General features: G+C 38.9%; 1 long non-coding RNA gene across 2 annotated transcripts in view; it reads right to left on the bottom strand.

Moving 5' to 3' along the window:
- LOC137850723 (uncharacterized) overlaps window positions 1-11019 on the bottom strand; it is an 89427-nt gene extending 78408 nt beyond the window's left edge. Inside the window, exons 1-4 of one of the 2 annotated variants that reach the window (XR_011092774.1) lie at window positions 10914-11019; window positions 7971-8043; window positions 3518-3650; window positions 426-1652 (exon numbers count right to left, since the gene is read on the bottom strand). This is a non-coding gene — a long non-coding RNA (uncharacterized lncRNA). Of the gene's footprint in view, window positions 1-425; window positions 1653-3517; window positions 3651-7970; window positions 8044-10913 lie in introns of those variants that run through there. The other variant, XR_011092773.1, reaches the window with a different exon arrangement.
- Window positions 11020-13673: the final 2654 nt, after the last annotated feature.

Here is a 13673-nt window from a genome sequence, read left to right as displayed (position 1 = left end):
ATTTCTCATGAAATGTTCAAGCTGCTGCTTAGCTCCAAGAGCAAGGAGGGAGGGCTATATCCTAAAGAAATGTAAAACAAATAGCTGATCCAGCTGCATCCAGGCTGAGGGGGATAGGAAGCCCTGGCTACCGACATAGCACACTTCAAAAACCTCTCTCTCCCCCTCTCTCTGAAGCTGCACTGTGAATATGAATTTCTTGATTCATTCTTTCTAGAGCTACAGCAGCCATGGAATTTATGTTTCTGTTGAAAAAACTCTGGGAACCATCTAATGTTTCTGGCTACATTTTTCAATGGAAAATGAGAAGGAGCTGCTGTACAGTTTTGAAATGTGAAAGGAAAGCTAGACTACACCTGAGAAAACAGGAAGATTTGGGACAGCATATTGAAAGAGAGCAGCTCAGGAATATTAAAACGCATATGGAAAATATTTTGTTTACAAAAAAGAAAGAATGAAAGAAACTGTGTGCAGTGTTAATTCTTAACAAAATAACATTTGAAGGGGGAAAAGAATCAAAATAAAATAAACATTTGTGACCCAAAGACCTACACATGTAAGCAGGCAACTTAACTGTATAAATGAACCAGAACTGACCATAAAGTGATGCCAATTCTTCCAAACCAAGATCAGAAGCAGTTTTGGGTCATTACATCCACTACCATGCTTTTTCTGCATACCACATAATATAAACACTTTCATAATATAACAAGCTCCATTTAAAACACTTTTTTTTTAATACAGTTTTTTTTCTTGCCCAACTTGTACATCAGAGAACATATCGTGATTCAAATATATCCAGTGTTACGTGTATGAGCAGACAACAGCACAAAGATTCATGAAGCGAGATGCAAAATTGTAACAAATTTGTAAAAAAAAAAAAAATGCTCTTTTTTCTTTTAAACAGTGACATCTGGCCTGAAGGTATCTTATAAAAGCCTCAGCTACACCAAGCCAACACAGCTTTCAGTCCAAGATCTTTGTTGCAATTACTTCAGAACTACCCAGATGAAGAGGAGACAGATCACATCCTTTAGACCCATGAATTTAGTCTCTTGACAGATGAACTTTGACAAATCTAGCAGGAATGGTTTAATCTATTACCACCCCTTACTCTCCACATCATCCCTCTCTGGAGGCTATCACATCCCAACAGATGGGAACGCATGAGTTGGTCACTCTAGTTCACAGTGCAGTACATCAACTTAAACCACTGCTGAAGGTGTGGTTTGTGTGAATTCATCAGACTATGAGCTAAACCTATATAGGCTGTGCACGTTTTAACAAATCTGCATAGGGGTTGGCAAGTTTGGAGATAGCAAACCTGATACAGCAGCACCTTTACACATGCAGCTACATTGATTTGCTCAGTGAATATGAATAAGATCTTGCGGTCAGATGAGTATGGGCCTTGGATGAGCTGATAACCCTTACCTTGTCCAGGTGCTTAATTGGCCATACCTTCTGATCATCCTTGTATTTTAATTGGCTCACCTGATACATTTGTATCCAAGGCCTTTGCTGTCTTATATAAGAGTGCTTAAAATAAAAGAATGCAATTTATATTGAAAAAATAATAAGTCAGTCAGTAAAAATAGCTCAGAATTTGATTTTTTGTTGTTGTTGGTGGTGTTTTTTTGTTTGTTTTCTTCCTGAAAGGAAAAAAGAAGACTTACTGCTGAAGTCTCAGCATCCAGGCTACTAACATCACAAAATTATAGCCTCAATCATATATAATTTCTAAGTGCATTTTACCTCTTAAGGAAGGCCATACCACTGAAATCCAATCTTCTGTTATGAATTTCTCCCCAGCTTTCTATAAGTATAACTCAAAAAAGGTAAAGAAAATCAGTGGCTAACAGAGATGACAAATCAATTGTCATATATGGAATCCTGATTTAGGAAAAAAAATAGAGGAAATTTAGAAACGATTTGTTGTTTGTTTGATTTGGCAGCCAGTCATTAATGGGGTTCCCCAGGGCTCCATTTAAAAACCAGTTCCCTTTCATGCTTTCATAAAATGACTTGGACAAAGAATTCAAAGTTATAGTAAGTTTGTAGATGACACTAAACTGGGAGGAGCTGTTGACTCCCTTGAAGGCAGAATGATCCTGACAAATTAAAGGGCTCAGCCATCACCAACTACATGAAGTTTAACAAGAGCAAGCACCAGATTCTGCACCAGGGATGGGGCAACCCTAGCTATACATACAGACTGGGGGATAAGAGGCCGGAGAGCAGCCCTACAGAAGGGGGGGTTGTTCAACAGCAAGCTGAATATGAGCCAGCAGTGTGCCCTGGCAGCCAGGAAGGTCAGCCGTAACTAGGGATGCATCAAGCACGGCATTGCTAGGCAGCTGAGGGGAAGGATTGTCCTGCTGTACTCTGTGCTGGTGCGGCCTCACCTCAAGCACTGTGTGAGAATATATTTCTCCTGTCAGTCGTGCTCTGTCCTAGCTAACAATTATTTATCTCTGACTTCGTAAAATATCGGTGATGCTGAACTGTCAAAACCCATCTGTAGTATTTTATATGACTGTTACTAGCATGCTCAAGATAATAACTGTTTGCTTTATAATATATAAAATTGTAAGCATACAATGATAATCTACTATGCAGATTCACTTTTTACATTTACAGAACAACATAGGATGACTTTACCAGAGGAAAAAAAAAAAAAATCCATCCTCTTAAAATATATTGGATAGGAGAGATTACAGCTCTGAGAAGATGAAATATTTTGTATATAGAGAGGGAAGAAAAAAAAGGTTGCTATAGGACAAAATAAAATATGAAAGTGCATATATGAAGAAACTGAAAAAAAAAAAATAAATATAAAATGGCTAGTTTGTAAGTTTAAAATAAAGTAGATTTTGCATGGGAGATTAGTATCTGAATAGAATACAGTGAATCTAGAGTTCCAGTGCATTTCCCATGTTTCCGTATACTTTTTGGAGCATGAACACTCAAGATAAACAGCATCAGAAGTGGTGACATCTTTAGTGTTTGGTTGATTATATCGACATCTCTCAACTTCTGAGTATCTTTCCAACCCCCCCCCCCCCCTTTGCTTCTCTTTTATCCTCTCTCTTTCTCCTTCTCTTATACACACACTCCTGCAGCCTGTGCTACTGAAATCTAGAAGGTCTGCATCAGTCCCTTAACCAAAACTTATTTGTCATTAAAGCTTAAAAAAAAAAAAAAAAAGAAAGAAAGGAAAATAACTGGAAATGCCCAAATGCTCCTCTATTTTCCTGTCCCCAACATCACTAGAAAATAATTGCTTCTTTGAAGTTCATAGAAAAACGTGAAAAAAGCATAGCAGTGATCTTCAAGGATACATCTGGGAACAAGACAAAATAATAACCATTATGAAGAATAAAACATGTTCTGCAGTACATTGAATAGAAGTACAGCTGCTATGTAAGACAGTGCAATAAACTCATCTTAGGTGCTTGTTCACAAAAGAATTGCTTTTGTGCCCCATAAATGCATAGCCCTTCTTCCTCTTGCTTACTTGGATCAAAGTATCCTCCTGCTTCCAGTTCAGACCTCTCTTTATCCTTTCCTTAAATGGCTGTTGGCATACACAGATCAAGTGTTCCCTTTGTATTCATCAAGAAGACGGGCTTAAAATCTAGATAGTCCAGCTCAGAAAGAAAGATACAAAAATAAAATAAAAAATCTGTTCCACCCTTGTTTTCCCCATTTCCTTCCTTCCCAGTTCTTAAGACTAAGAACTGTAGGGAATAACAAGGGTGCAGGTGATCAGCTCTTTCCTTCACCCCATAATTTTTCAGTTGTAACTCTTATCAGGAGCTATGCACTGCTCTGCTAAAGACATAGAGCCTAAGGAAAGGGAAGGCACACAGACTGCACAGAGGAGCCAGTACACAGCAGGAACAGCCTAACAGCTGAGATGTGTTTTATTTTACACCACAGGATTACAGATATCTGTTCCCTTCCACAGCCACCCTCATCTACTCATCAAGTGGACACTGGAAGTTCTCTAGGTTAAAGATCCAGCACCTCATTTTCACTGATTCCCTCATGTTTTATTGAGGAGATAAGTTTTAATAATGATAATAATCCATGGTTGTTCAGACTAGGTTTATTTTGCTCTTCCAGTATTTCTGTATTTGTGTATGTGTCCCTGCAATGTAAGGGTTGCAGTAGAAATTGCTACCCTACTGTGGAAATGCTCAGTAATCACTGCAGTAAACCTTGCATAACATTCAGAAAGCAGCTTAGACTTGGCTCCAGACAGCCCTCATTTGCATATCCAAATGTATTTCTGTAAAGCTAAACTAAATGTGTGTTTATCACGCAAGTCATACATTCAGAACTACCGTGTTCTCAGCCTCTTCTCCACAAAAAGGCAAGCCTTCAGAAGGGAGCTAGAATTTATTACCAGGCTGCCAGTTACCGTCAAGCAGAAGCCCTTCTGCCTGGGAACACACACTAATTCGATTCCTGGACCAAAACTAAAACTGGCCCAGAGCAAAATACTTATCCCCATTGCATAACTAGTTATATCCCCTAGGGAAAAGAAAGTACACAAACAAAAAATACCCACAGACACACACAAACAGAAAACCGGGGGGGGGGGGGGGGGGAAATCCATTTCCCCTAGGGTGAAGATTTTCTTGGGTCTTGTGCCCATCTACCATCTCACTAGCTGATTTAGTGCTTACAGATATATTATTGATCTACTAAAAGCGACACTTAACAGCAAAGTAGCAAAATTTGCTGATGGCATGCTGATGGTGATTTAATTAATCGGTTAAAAATAACATGATTGAAGTCCCCTGAACAGAACAAGCACTGTTAAGGATCAAACTTTGCATCATAATTAGGGAGTCTCTCATCCTATTGAATGTATCCAGATGAATTACTTACAAAAATTATTTAATCAATAGCTAACAGTGATAATCCCCAAAAGAATGAATAATGTGAATAGCAATGTATGCAAACACATACATTTGTTTTTTTGAAGAAGACTTACCTCTTAAAAAGGAAAGAAAAAAACAAAAAAAAACACTGTAAGAAATTGACAATAATTGGGTAACGGTTCCTCACAGAAAATAATAATAATTATTATTATTATTGTTATAAAAGCAGAACAAAAGTGGAATCTTAATTAAAGAAGAGCTTCAAAAAGCAAGTCATAGCCAAAAAAATAAGAAATATATAAAAAAAGAAATAGAGTATTCAGAGTGTGACAACATCACAAGGAAAGCAGAAAACATAAAAGAATAAAGGTGAAAACAGGAGAATTGAAAGTAAAAGTGCACCTGGCTCTATCAAATTGAGATGAAAGAAGTCAATATAAACATTACTTGTTTACTATTGTCTTAATATGCTCAGAAGGGATATTTCCTTAAACAGCCATTTAACATAACCTTTACTTCAAATAAATAAATAAATAAAACAAAGTTATTCACAGGAGAAAAGAAAACTGAAGAATGCCAAAAGGTGTTGAAATTAACTGAAGTGTTAAAAACAAATCTGCTTACTGACAAAAACTATTTTCACACTGTATTTCTAAAGGTCAGATTAAAAAATAAATAAATAAATAAATAAATAAATGTTAGGTGAGTTAGGTGCTATATGACACAAAGTCAAAACTGAAAGCAAGCAGACCCCAGACTGCAATCCCCTTCTCTAGTTGACACTCAGTAATGTTAAAGGCATCCAAACACTACACACACTTCAGTCTCTGATCTGAAGTCCACAAACAGTAACTGTATGCTCAGAAGTGTCTCGGTGTACCCTCTCCAGGCACAGCCTGAATAGGATTCAGGAACTGGGAGTTCCCCTACACAAGTTTGCTGAAGCGCTAGTGTGGTAGCCATCTGAGAACACTAACAAAATCACAATTCTGCAAATGCAGCTGTATCTCTCTCCCGGGCTTTGGGATTTTTATACTGAATTTTGCATTAAGCAGGTGTTGGATAAAATACACAAGCTGACCTGAAAGAAAGGACAAGGTCCAGGATAACCGTACGTTCCTAGCTGAACACCAAGCATGAAATTCTTCTCCTAGTGCAGGTGTCTAAGCTCCCTCTACAGTCAAGAGAGGGCTAACCAATGCAGTCAGAGGAGACCAGATAGCAACTAACATCCTACAGCAGATGTGTTGGTGAGATGAATCAATGCTGACCAGCTGACTCCATCATGGATTATGATAGAGCTTTGACACCAGCCTAAATAAAATTAGCGCTTAACTTGCTGGCACCTAAGGTTAGGTAACATAAATCCTATTATAGATTACTTGCTCCTGCATTAATACTGCATTCAGTATCAGCAAAGTCCACCTTCCTTGTTGTGCACTAGTGTAGATAAAACTGGAGGAAAGGGGAACATCCTTATCAAAGCCTAGTATGGCAACAAGCATGCTTTATAAGATGAGAAATAAAAGTATGATCTCTCAGCTGAGAAAGGCAGCCAGCACTGAATTTTCCCCATCCTGAAAAAGTATTCCCACTATGTTATGAAAAATGTGCTAGACACATTCAATCATTCTCCCAAAGGAAGTCTGGTTTGTCCCCAGCTACATTATTAGATAGAGCACAGACTCCTCTATAACAACTCTCCCTCCTACAACAGGGCTGCAAATCCCAGGCACACTCCCAAGAGGAGAGACCATGCCTGAGAGTGAAGTAGCTCTCTACACAATTACGTCTTCCCATTCTTTTTTATGGGATGGCTCAAGGTAGGATATAAAAATATTTAGTACTGCACTCCCATTTAGGTACCTAACACTTAGTGGACCTAGCTTACTCACAAAGCTGCTTTGCACAATTCAGTTATAATGTCTTTACTATCATCTTTTTTTTTTCCTGTATTGCAACTGCACCCATATAATAATATTAACTTGACATATTTCCAGCTGAAGAATATTCAGCTACTTCCTACAATACTTATGGAAATATCTAGGTAAAAGAGAAGTCATACATCCCAAGAGCAGAAAGGTCAGTTCAAGGCAGAAAGGTAACTCAGTCGTTCATCATTACTTCCCATCTAACATTAATATGCTTGAGTATGCTTCCCCATTACTGAGCTGTTTCGGCTTTGAAACTTACCGAGATGTATGGTATTTTAGTGAATGGCAAAGAAAATTATATGCCCATGTTACAATATATAATAGACTAATAAAAGCCAAGGTCATTTTAGGGCTGAAGGCAAAACAGTACTCCTCAACATCCTGTTCCTGAATTCATAGACAGAGGGGTCACAAAGTGCACCGTATTCGTCCAATGTGAATAAATCTAGAGATATGGAGTTAGGAAAATGGCTTTGGCTCTCACTTTGATATTCAAAATCATATCAAAAGAAATACCAAATTATACCCAAATTTTGTTCTGAAGGAGGTTTAGCAAGAAATACAGAGAATAGCATTCAGACATGTAGCACCTGTGCCATCCTTTGCTTCTGCTATTAATGGACAAATTTAACAGTCTGAGGAGATCATTACCTTTGCTACAGTATACATTGCCCTTAATGCATCCTAGTGAAAGAGAAAAATAGTTCAGGCAGCAAACACAAAACTTTTTTGACTCTTCTCAATCCAAAGTTGTTATAGAAATTCAATGCATCCTTATTTCCAAAGCAGAATATTTCAGATACAGATGCACACACACACACATATATATATACACACTCAGTTCCGTAGCCTGAGACAAGAAACAAAAAATACCACATGTATAATATTTGTCTTGCAGCAAGGGGAATAAATGTGGAGATCAGTTGGGTAAGAGCGGGGAGATGGAACAGGATGGCTGTAGGGCTACTTAAGTACCATTATTTTCAAACCAGAAAACAACAGTACATTGCTTGCCATGCCAAGCAAGATTCTAGTACTGTATCCTATAAACAGACATTTTCCAACTTTTCAGAACTTTCAGAAGCATAATTTTTTCAGTGACAGCTGAAATGTAGCTACTTATGTAGAACTGCAATGCACTTACAGTTGGTTCCTTCCTCTTCGCTGCAGGCGATCACCCTGTGTCCTGGACCAGAAGCAATAAATGACTTCCAGCACTAGGAAAGAAAAGCATGGAGAAAGAAGAGTCTTACATAGAAAATAACAAATTATTGTTATCATTAGAAAACAGACAAAAAAGATGTAAACATTCAGCATTAGTCCAAGAATATACAGCTTAGCATTTTTAAAATCTCTGACTGGGTTGCAATATGGAAAGGAAGCCTGAAGTTAGACACAACAATATTAATAAAATACATCACAAACATTTGGCTAGTGTTATACCTTCATACCATTCCTTTATGATCTAAGAGCACATCCCATTAGTTTTGTACACTCACATTATGAAGAATCCTCCAACATACATATTCACTGGGGCAAGGTGAACTTACAGAAGAATATTAACTTTGATTTTCATACGAATAAAACTCCACTCTGAATGTAGCTTTTCTGAACATTAATAAACTTAACAACTACACAAAAGTGCAGTATAAAAATGATGAGCCAGTATCTTTTTAGATTTGAAGCAGTTCATTTTGAACCATAATTTCTGATCAGCTTTATGACCAACATAATGTCACATAGAATGGTTTGGGTTGGAAGGAATCTTAAAGATTAGCTGGTTCCAATCCCCCTGCCACGGACAGGGACACCTCCCACCAAACCGGGTTGTCCAGAGCCCCATCCAGCCTGGCCTTGAGCATCTCCAAGGATGGGGCATCCACAACCTCTCTGGGCAACCTGTGCCAGTGTCTCACCACCCTCTGAATAAGGAATTTCCTCCTTATACCTAATCTAAATCTCCCCTCTTTTAGTATAAAAACCATTCCCCCTTGTCCTATCACTATCTGCCCGTGTAAAAAGTCACTCTCCCTGGTTTTGTAAGTCCCCTTTAAGTTCTAAAAGGTCTCCCCAAAGCCCCCTCTTCTCCAGGCGGAACAACCCCAGAGCTCCAGCCCTCTGATCAACTTCATGGACCTCCTCTGGTCCTGCTCTAACAGCCCCACATCTTTATTGTGCTGGGGGCCCTAGCACTCCAGGTGAGGCCTCACAAGAGGCAGAGCAAAGAAGGACAATCTCCTCCCTCCACCTGCTGGCCTCACCTCTGTTGATGCAGCCCTGGACTGCAAGCACACACTGCTGGCTCACATCGAGCTTTTTGTCCACTAGAACCCACAAGTCCTTCTCTGCAGGGCTGCTCTCAATGAGGTGTTCTCCCAGTCTGTGCTCATGTCTGGGATTGCCCTGATCCAGGTGCAGCATCTTGTACTTGGACTTGTTGAGCTTCATTAGGTTTACATGGGCCCACCTCTCAATCTTGTCCAGGTGCCTTTGGATCCCTTCTTTCTGCTGTATCAACATCCAGTGGCCAACTACAGAAAGCCCTTAAAAACTCAGTTGGGTAAGTAACAGATGTCCATATGTTCCTACTGGGCTAAAATAAATGCAAACTGTGATGTGACAAGGCAATAGAAGTTGATCATAGCTTAACATTGAGATACTGCTTCCTTGGAAATCCCAATGAAGTCTGCATACAGGATATCAAATTTAGCTTATAAAACACTGCCCTGTGCTCCCAAAGCGAATAAATTCAAGTTTGACCACTTTACAATTTTTGTGTGGTACAGAACTTACTTTTCCCTAATTTTGGCAAATCTCTTTATGGAAAGTTCAAAGAAACATGGAAAGCAGTTGGCAAAGTGGATTCATAGATCAATGAAGACACAAATCATAATGATTTTTTGTTTTTTGACAATAGAGAGATGCTTTATTACTCATGTAAATTAATGAATGACCATAAAAGTAAAGATCACACAGTAACAGCTCGAGCAACTTTGCTTGCTGTGTTTAAAGCTAACTATATCTGGGAAAACTTAATGGCTGCACAACTTTATTTGTACTATGACATTTCAAAAACAAACAGAGAGCTTGATTTTATGCTAGGGACAAGTTCATTATGTTAAGAACAGAAGTCACAAAGTTTATGAATAAAATCAACCATGAATGAAGAGATGTAAAGATAATTATCCTTCTGCTTTACAGTTGAAATTTTAAATCAGATGCAACATTACTGAGAAAGAAACAGACTGTTTTAGGGAAACAAAAAGTGACCTTTATATGCACGATGATATTATCAGCCTTAGCAAAAATATGACTCCCCCTTACCATGAAGATTTGTGCACCAAAACAAAGAATGAGTGCATGTGGTGGAAATCAGCAGCTTCCAACAACTGCAGAAATTCTGTTTCCACAGCCAGCTTCTTTAATTGACTTGCGTAGTCAGCAGCCAACTGACTTCCTTGATAAAGCCTCAGGAAGATAGCCTTAGCCACAGTTGCATGAGTACTGTCCCCCAAAAGCTGCTCCAAAATGTTGACCAAGACATCAGATACCTGGAGCAAGGGGACACTGAGCAGCCGCATGCAGAGGACAACTCAGTCTAGGGCCATTAAGAGCTGGGAAATTGTTTCTGTTGATCAGCCTATATCTGTTAGGTTGGGCACTGGGAAGACACTAAAGGTCAGCTGCACGTGACTGATAGATCTCCACACTCTCACCTCAGCTCATCTGAAGGAGCAGGGGTTATTCTGGGTGCCAAGGATGTTCAAAAGGGCTGAAGGGGGTACATGTTACTTCTGTATACTCACCATAGCTCCCTGCAAGATCCGGAGGTCATGCAGGAGCTATGCAGCTGATCCACGAGGGAGGACCAGCTGAAAGCTAAGAGTGAACATAGCACAGGCAGGATTCCCACTCACCACAGCATAGTCCCACCACAGGCAAGTGGAGCTGGGTTGGTGAGAGCACCGAGCAGCCCACGGTCACCAGATGATGCAAAGGCAGAAAAAAATATCAGGTCTGAGGTCAGTCTGGGAAATCCAAATGATAATTTAGGAACAATAGAAGACTGACCTAGACATAGACTTACCAACAACAGAGGCCAAAATGCAGCTCCTGGGCCCATGGGCAAAGGATGCAGGGTAGAGCCAGGTGAGCCTGATTGGGGCCATTAAGGCCTATTAGTGCCCTCAGAGCCCTGACACATATTGCATGTGTAAAGGGAATTAACCAAATTTAACCTGAAAGCTCTTATCTAACACTTAATGTTTATGAACTATGGTTTAGTATTTTTCTGCTCGCCTTTAAGATAGCAATGATATCACACTTGACATCACACTTGAGAGCACAAAATAGTGAGCTATTATTTTGATATCAGGGGACACCTCAGAAACATGTGAATGTTAAATTGTAAGAACACACTTTAAACTGATAAATATTAACTCAGCTTTCCTTTTTCTACTCCATACAAGTTTTAGTTAAAGATTTTATAGTTTGTATTAATATTTAAATTTTATCAATACAAAGGCTCTCATTCACCCAAATATTCCCCTTAAGAGATTTAATATTAAAAAAATATATTATGTGATACTTAGTAAAACTGACAGATACTTATGAGAGCAATTCCATTAATTTCTGAAGTGTTAATATCTGTGAAAAAACACTCCATTAGCAGAAGAAGATTAGCAGAAGTCATGAAAGCTAACACAAAAATAGTTGTACTGTCATGGCAATTCCTTATTTTACATGAGAGATAAGGTTCCCATATGCCAGTTCTTGCCTTCTCTGTTTTAGTCTTCCTTATCTAGTTCTGCTCTTTGAAGCTGACAAAAGCATATCAGATTTTTTATTTGTAACAGAAGATGTGTTGGCATAGTTGTTAACTCAACAATGTAAGTCACTAAAGGCAGAGAAGATATAAAGTGATTCTCAAATAACTTAGGCTTGGTCAAATTTCATTAATGCGATGACCTGAATTTTAAGTAAATTGCTGTTGACACGTTCCATGATTCCATGTTCTATATTCTATGATTATATTATAATTCTAATATCTTCAGTTTTGTTTTCAATAAACATCTCTGTTTATTTACTCTCATGATAGAATATGTTTTCCAGACCTTTGATTCTCACTTATTCCTTGTACTTTTCCCAGTAAGGTGATGCTTTCCCAAATATGTGTGCATTACCCCAGTAAAGCCATGGAGTAAAATCCTGGAGTAAAACCAAAAGCATTGCTTAGAACAAAAGAGATTATTTCATATGTCTTGGAGTTGTTTTCCCATTCACACACCTCAGTACGGCATTTACCTCTCTTGCAAAGGACAGCACATCATCAGTTCAGGCTTTGATCTCCTGAAATCTCCAGAACATTATCTGCAGAACTATCATAATTTCCCCCTTCTGTATTTGTACATCTTACTACTATTGCCTGAGAGAAAAAACTTACATTTTTACTTTTCATCCTTATTTCTCCAGCGTATTCAGGAAAAGTAGAGAGGAACAAAGGAGAATACATTTTCAGGTATATAAATTTGAATTCAAGTCTAGGATTTTAAGCTCAGAAACTGAGTGATAATTACAGAAGGAAACCAACAGAAATGTGCTGTGAGGAAAATACTGTATTTGGTGGAAATGGGAAGCTTTAAAATCAGTTGGAAAGGGAATAGATCAGTGTACGAAGCACCTAGTAAGTTCTAGGTTTGCTATATACACAAACAGGAAGAAAACAACTAGAAAATCCTTATAGATTAGCTTCCAGTCAAGAAAGCCGTCAGTGTGCCCTTGCTGCAAAGAAGACTAATGGTATCATGGGCTGCATTAGGCCAAGTACAACCAGCAGGTTGCGGGACATGATCCTTCCCCTCTGCTCAGCACTGCTGAAGCCACTCGTGGAGGACTGCACCTAGTTCTGGGCTTCCCAGTACAAGAGACATGGAAATATTGGACAGAGTCCTACAAAGGTACATGAAAATTATGAAGGGACTAGAACATTTCTCCTTTGAGGAGAGGCTGAGAGAGATGGGACTGTTAGGCATCATAAGAGAAGGTTCCAGGGGGATCTCATCCATGTGTATAAATGTGTGTAAATACCTGAAGGGAGGATGCAAAGAGGATGGAACCTGGCTCTTTTCAGTGGTGCCCAGTGCCAGAACAAGAGGCAATGGGCATAAAATGGAACAACTGGTTCCCTCTGAATGTTGGGAAACAGTTTTTCACCACGCAGGTGACTGAGCACTGGCACAGGTTGCCCAGAGAGATTGTGGAGTCTTCCTCCTTGGATATCTTCAAAAGCCATCTGGACATGGTCCTGGGCAACCTGCCCTAGATGTCCCTGTTTAAGTGGCGGGTTGGACAAGACAAACTCCAGAAGACCTCATCTAATCTCAACTATGTTGTGACTCTGTGAAGAGGGAAAAACTGAGTGAGAAAGGGATCTGGGTGAGATGAAGTGTGACCCTCCTCCTCTCCTTTATTTATTGCTAAAAAAAAAAAAGCACACCACCATACAACAACAAATAACAAAACAAAACAAACAGACAAACAAAAAAGCAATAGACTAATACAGAAAACAGAGGATACCAAGTGCAACAAGATAAAACTTTGTTAGTAGTAAGGGAAGAAAAAGAATTATAGCATGGTTCCACTACTAAAGACAGAGAGAAAACTATTGATATGGGACACTGGAAAGCAGAAAGGTTCAGTAAAGTGTAAGGAATAAAAAGACTAACTATGGTATTCACCCAATTTATTTTGAGATTTTATGAACAGCATAGGAGTTCAGCCTAAAGGAGAAGGAACTAAATACTCTCAGCTAAATTAAATATTCTCAGACTGCACAGTTTGCCTGAAT

Source organism: Anas acuta, chromosome 2 (genome assembly GCF_963932015.1).
Source record: "Anas acuta chromosome 2, bAnaAcu1.1, whole genome shotgun sequence".
Taxonomy (NCBI): domain Eukaryota; kingdom Metazoa; phylum Chordata; class Aves; order Anseriformes; family Anatidae; genus Anas; species Anas acuta.
The sequence above is the reverse complement of the archived record's forward strand: the minus strand, read 5'-3'. Positions and strand labels throughout refer to the sequence as shown.